The sequence below is a fragment of the Phallusia mammillata genome, chromosome 7 (genome assembly GCF_965637545.1).
Source record: "Phallusia mammillata chromosome 7, kaPhaMamm4.hap1.1, whole genome shotgun sequence".
Classification (NCBI taxonomy): domain Eukaryota; kingdom Metazoa; phylum Chordata; class Ascidiacea; order Phlebobranchia; family Ascidiidae; genus Phallusia; species Phallusia mammillata.
In genome coordinates this window covers 15,235,188-15,242,341 of record NC_137258.1, presented here as the reverse complement: position 1 = coordinate 15,242,341, position 7,154 = coordinate 15,235,188, and positions in this window count along the sequence as shown.

Below are 7,154 nucleotides of genomic sequence, written 5' to 3'. Positions count from 1 at the left end.
CAAGGAATGACGGAAGACATGCTACACATCGCAGAGGGTTGGAAAGAAAGGTTTGGGCCGGAAGACAAAAATAGACCTCAAAATCGAATTGTTTGGGCTACGGCATTCCCTGCTTGTGTTTTATTAACTCAAAAAGAGAAAGCTATGGAACCTTTGGCTTCCATTACATACAAAAGGCCACCCACACTGGCACACTTTCTATCCAACTTCAAAGTTTTGTCCATCGGTAAGGCAGGCAAAGACAACGGCACAGGCTCTTCAAGTCCATGCGGAAAATGCGCACTATGTGGTAATTTTGGTAGTCACCAAACTATGGTGTACCATACCACCGTTTTAAAAACGCCCACAGGCAGTATCCAACTTTGCCAAAATCTAACATGTCGCAACTACGGCATTTATGTGGCCACTTGCCGCAAGTGTGGCAAGCAATATGTTGGTCAAACCAAGAACAAGTTCTCCACACGGTGGAATACCCATCGCGCCACTTGGAAAACGTTCGATTGCTCGGCAAACAATGACCGAGCTGCGCTACTGCGCCACTACGCGGAGAACCATAGTGCGATATTAAAGCGTAAACCGCACATCCACCTGTGTTTTTTTGTTGTGTTTGTGCAAATGCCTTCACCCAATCTTTTAGATATTTTTGAAGATAAATGGCTGAACAAAATCAAGGCCGAAATTAACATACAAAAAATGATTCTGCCGCGCGTGAGGTAATCCCATCTTTGTGTTTCCACCCCTTAATGTTTTGTTTCTTCACGCCTAGAGGTTTATTTACTTCCCACCGTGTTCTGTAATGGCTTATCAGTTTATCACGTCTCTTTTTTCTTGCCTTTTCTCGTGTCGCTTGTGGCCACTCGCTAGTCGTGGTTTGCCTCTGTGCTTCGCAGTTGTTTAATTTGTACAGTTTTAAATTTTTAAAAATTTTATAAGTGTTTTAACTATTTTATTTATTTTTTACTACTTTTACCGACAGCCCCTTACATGTTTGCTTTTTTGCAGAAACTGACGATGCCTATTTATTAAGGCGAAATATATATTTCTGTTATTAAAAGAAACGATTTATGCTTTTATCTGTTTTTATGAAACAGTCCAATACTATACTGATCAGAAGCAAGAATCTTTCTTTTATACATTTTATTGTCTGCGGGAGATTCGCTTAATAACAAAACTGTTTCAGCATCTAACGCTACAATTAACTAACTAATATCCTGCAAACTTCGTGTTTTAACTAGCTTTCTCTCATAAAGAAATTACAAAAATGTACAGGAGCAAAATAGTTACTTTCAAGCTGCGAAAACTTAGTTATGCTCACAGTTTCTTCTGTAAGTGACTGACCTTCTTGTTGTTACAGCTTTAAAACTATTGCAACTAGGGATGTTCAAAGTAGAATAATTGGGTATTCTAGAATAATTGATGCGAATCTAGAATATCGAATCCAATTCTTATATTAATTTTGACTGAGCAATCATTAATCTTGACAACAACTAAAGTAGGGCAGTTTAATACATTATAAAACATATTCATTTATAATGTAAAAAAAGAACCAACCAAAACAAAGAAAAACACTGGGAAAAAACTTTGCACAACTGCATTGAAACTAAATGATCCAAAATCCACTTAAGCCAGAAAAATTAGCATAAGGTTAAAACATAACTTTTACAATTTTATTTAGTGATTATTATTATTGCCTTCAGTAGAAGTAATTATGTTGTAAGCATGCTGTGGTAATTTGATTTGTTGATGGTAGAGGACTGACATAGACTCCCTAGTGTACTAATATATAACGTTTGTTAACCGAAAACGACTGCAAAAACAGGCACCCTAGCGAAGTTAAAACATTGGGTGATGTGAAGCTGGGACATTGGGTGATTTTAAATTCAAATTAAACTACCAGCGATTTTGCAACACAAAATGTGAACTTTGCAGCGTGTACTAACTGCATTCTTATGTTTGTATGAGGTTAAAAACTGATGCAAACGTCATATGTTATGGGATTCCATCACTGTTTTTGCGATATTAACAGACAATCCTATGCTTCCAATCGCTGCCTAACGCCATGACCGTTCAATTTTTGTTGTGTCGGAAACAATTAGATGCTGGTAAGACGTTGCAAAAAGTCGCCGGTATGTCATTTAATGGCATAAGCATAATCACGTGATCAGATGCGTAACAAGTGCGCTAATCGTTAATTATGCCTCCAACGCACAACCGTCGTTATGGCGTTGTTATAGCGACTCGTGACTTGGCGTTATAACGTTGTATAGCGCTCACTGATTTGACGGCGACGATACACTTGCGGTCTTTGCAACTGGTACAATGACCGGGCGTCGACGTAAAAGCGCAACACATGTGTTTACATATTTGCCAACGACGAGAGCACACATTTATATCGGTTCCAATTACCCGATATAAACGGCAAAAATGGATTCGAATGTAACTGGATTCGAATCCAAAGGGTTCGTTATTCTACTTTGAACATCCCTAATTGCAACACAAGTACTTTAACGCTTGACTGAGAACTCGTTACAGCGACCAGTTTGAGAGAAACGCATGATGGCCCAAAGGTCCTTCATGCCCAATGGTCCCGCATCTCCCCTACGGTAGATTTTGTCAAAAAGTACGGTACGATACGCAAAGAAAACTGAGGTACGGTACGTGGTACGGTCCTTCACTAGAGCGTACCACCGTACCAAAAGCGTACCGTACCACCGTACGGGTACGCATAATAAATGTTGATTAAACGGTCATTTTTAAATCGTTACCATTTGCAGATAATATAAAAATTGTCTGAAACTTGAATTCAAATTGGTTGTGACATGATTTCATCACAATATCCTTGTACCAAAATAGTGCTCAAAAAAGTTTATGGCGCCACTACTTAATATTTTGAGCTTACGGACTGACCGCTATGCGAAAGGAGGGTTATACACGTACTGTAGGTGTATTATTAAAACGCGCATATAACAAGAACAGAGATTAACTCGGCATTTGTAATTGATTCTCAAGTTAGTTAACAAAGCTAGCTAGTGTTGTTGTCTCTTTCGATGATTTTAAGAAACATGCTGTTGAAAATTACACACTGTCGCTACACGAGCCCATCGTAGAAAACACATCAACCTTTCATTTCGAATAAGCTAGTTGTAGTGGGGCAGCTTGTTTAGAGTTTATACACCTCTCCTTTAAGTGCATGCCATAAAATGTATCCAACCTAATCCCGATTGGTTTATTTGAAGATACGGAACGATTTTGCGTACCGTACCTCAAGTACGGTGGTACGGTACGTTTTGATATTTGACATTTGGTACGGTACGCGCTACGTAACGAGGTGCGTGGTACGGTCAATGTAATACGTACCGTACCACGTACTGCCATCCTTGCTCGTCGGCAGTGTTATATTGAAGCCGCGTAGGCCTATAAATATACTATACACACAAAATCCGTAGAAGTATTACATCATTCGAATTAAATAAAACTTTGATTGGAAATTGTTCAGTTCAGTGTTTACAAAAGTCGCATGGTAAGAATCCTTAATGGAGTAATCATAATCGATGTTACCAATTTAGCTATGATGGGCTTTGGTAATAGATTTTTAAGAGGCAAAATCGCACATATTTTTGAAAAAAAATGCATCAACTTTTAACAGTTAACCTAAAGCTTTATTTTTTCTAAGATTCATATTTTGCTAGGATAGGAACTGCCTTCAGGGGCCGGATAGTAGCCAACGCCGTAGCGGCCGGATCCTCCATCTATTCCATTCTTCAAAATATGAAGATCCTATTTTTGTAAGCACGTTTTGTGTGAATAGATGAAACAACACATTAACAAAATGCTTTACATTTTGCGATGTAATAATTAGGGCGATTATTTTTTGACTTGTCAAAATAAGTCAAAATTTTGTCAAAATTTTTGGAATATGGTCAAAAATTGTTCACAAAGCCAAAATTGTTTACAAAGTTAAAATTGTTTACAAACTGCATTGTCGTGGTGTTGTAGAGGTTGCACTGTCAGTGAACTGTTCATTTTACACATTGTAGCCTACTTTATACTGTTATAATTGGTCCATTGCCTACTTATTGTGAATCATAAACCATCAAGTGAGTGAAATAATTAGGTTGATATGGGGTGATGCTCAACACATCTCAAAACGTGCAAAATCTTAGTGAGTCCCAAGTCATTTTACGGCAGCTGCAGGTTAGGTGCAGCTCTTGCTTCGGTTTTGCTTTAGGTACTTCATGTATCTTTCGTTTAGACAAATGTATTGAATAATTTTCGTTGTGTCTTAGCTGCAGTTTTTTGGCAGTGATTTTTAATTAGCTCATTTCCCTTTTCAAAACAGGCTAGGTCTGTGTTCAGATTTTTGCCCTTCTGTTAGAATTTTGCACATTATTTTGCTCTACAGAGTAGCCTACAGCCATATTTTAACTTTTTGTACAATAATGTGTAATTTAACTACTTGAATTTTTCATAGGTCAAGATTTTGTCAAAAAAGGGTTTTTTAAAGTCAAAATTTGTAGGTCAAAATTTTTCGTTTTTTAGGTCAAAAAATAATCGCCCTAGTAATAATATAAGATAACATTTCAGAGATATTAAAAGTATTTCGATCAGGGGTGACTAACCTATTTCGCATGCGCCAAACGTGTTCTGCACATTAATCTGCTTTCGGTTAACAATACACTTAATTACTCAAAGATGAAATTTCGTACTGCAATCGTGGTTAAATGTTTAATACATGTGTCATATGTTATCGTAAGGTGCCAGGCGTCTCGCCCAGCCAGCAGTATATCACCATAGTTTCTGCCAGTTATTCCACAGTTTTTGCCAGAACTGTATAAAACACAAGTTATCCAAACCATTGTTACGCGATAAATTAAATGAAAATTTTTGTTTCTACCACTATTTGGCCAATCAAATTTGCGTTAAAGCTCTCCAGACTGTAAAAATCAAACATTTTTTTGTTTTTTTTTCCTATACCCGCTGTATAAGTCCGGATGCTACAGTCGAAAATTAAGCTTTTATGTATTTCCCATAGTAAAAAACACATGATCCTATCATTAACTAAACTGCAGAATAAAATGAGCAAAAGAAAGGTAGACTGTGATAGTAAGTGTAAATTAAATGAACAGTGAATTTTTTTTATAGCGGTGGGTTGTGTGAGTTGTTATTTATAGCGGTGTGCGTTGTGTGAAAATAATACGAATAGAAGACATGATCTTAACATACACTATAAAACACAGCATGAGACGAAAACTGAAACTTGTGCTCGGGTCTGATCGATTTACGATGAACTTGCTTTAGCGCTAGCCAAAAAAGGAAAGCTTTTTATGACGGAGAAGAAATTGTTAAGCCTTTTCTTCAGATATTTGCAACTTGCAAGTAGTCCTAGCAAAAGTATGGAAAGGAAAGCAGTTTAAATTTCCCTATCAAATCACACTGTTACGAGACGTATACTGAGGTACTCTCGCATGATGTGAAAAACCTGTGTGAAAAAACTATAAATTTTCAGCATGTTAGCAGCAGTTATGTTACCAGTTGTGAAATGTGCGATTAAAATTAGAGCAAGAGCATCAAAACAGACAAGAAATTCAAAGACTATCGATTTGAAATATGGAGACCTTAATTATGTCCTTCGTTGGGAGGTGCGATGGCTTTCTAAAGGACAGATACTAAACAGGTTTTGGAAACCGAACAACACCGTTTACGAATTTCTGGAAGAAAAAAATTAGCTACATAAAGAAAGAGCTGTTTATGTGACAAAAACCGGCTGATTTGGCATTTTTGTTGATTCAAACAGCCATCTCAATGATCTTAATTTAAACCTGCAAGTCAAGAAACATGACATCAATGCATTCAAGATGAAGTTAAAATTGTTCGTCTTCCAGTTGAATAGAAGGATTTGAATCACTTCTCACACTTTCGACTGACTGATTCAAATACGAAGAATACACTGCTGCTATCAGTCTCACTATATCAACCAGCTTTATCTGATATTTGTTTATAAATATCTTTATCATGTAAAAGTCATTGGGGGATATATAACGGCGCATCAAAAGACGTATGTTAAAATATTGGTACACAGTATTAAAAAGGTTGGCCACCCCTGATCTACATTGTCATGTCAGCAATTGAAACTTTCTCGTGATATTATTTAAGGCAGTGGTGGGCAACCGCCGATCCGCGGCCCTGTGCCGGTCCGCGAAGAGTTCGTTACCAGGCCGTATACTTTTTCAGGTTAAATGCTTCAAAGTTAAATGCTGCATTTCACCCACGTATCCAGGGAATGACAACTAATTTTAGCGCTTTTATTGCTGAATATTTGTAGTTTTTAAAGGCCGGTCCGCGATAAAATTTCAGTTTAAAAACGGTCCGCAGTACACAAAAGGTTGCCGACCCCTGATTTAAGGGTCAACAAGTATATGATTGTTGCTGTAAAATTTCTTTGACAGTTTAAAACTCCTATATCACCACACATCCTGTTGTTTGGTGAAAGTATTCTGCAACACAGCGCATATGCCTACCTGTTATTTAAGACGCATCAAGTACAGCAAGCTTTGCTGCCATCCATCGACGTCACTGACCCAATCTGACTGCTATAGTGCTTCAATCCGGAAACAGGCATTTCTGAAATTTCTATTTCTGCCCATCAGTGTGGAATAATGTCGGTCTTCTGTCGATGAATATTGCCGTGACAGACGAGATTACCCCTTGTAAGTTACAAGTTGTAACTGGACCAGTGGAAAGGGGCGCGAGGCTTCAACTACGTTTGAATCCTCCTTTCTGGTTACAGCAGACGTCACTAAAATGTATGCAAATTTAAGCCGCGATATTTTTAAAGAAAAACTTTGCTGAACGCCGCCACTATAAAATCAAAACTTTTAAGGAACAGCAATATATACTCGTTTATCTATTATGCCTGGCAGCAATAGCTTATTCACTAAGTATCAAGAAGGTGTACTGTTTGAAAATTGTTCTAACTCGGTACCAACGATGTTTTTTTAGCAGCCAGGAGACAACCACTCGGTGTCGGTGGCAAACACAACAGCCCATTACACTATGTAACAAGAAGCGCATGCTATTGGTCAGACGGAACGTTTTCGCGGATACGTTGATGACATTAGTTTGGTTGTCGTATGGGAAGACCCGTACATTGGACG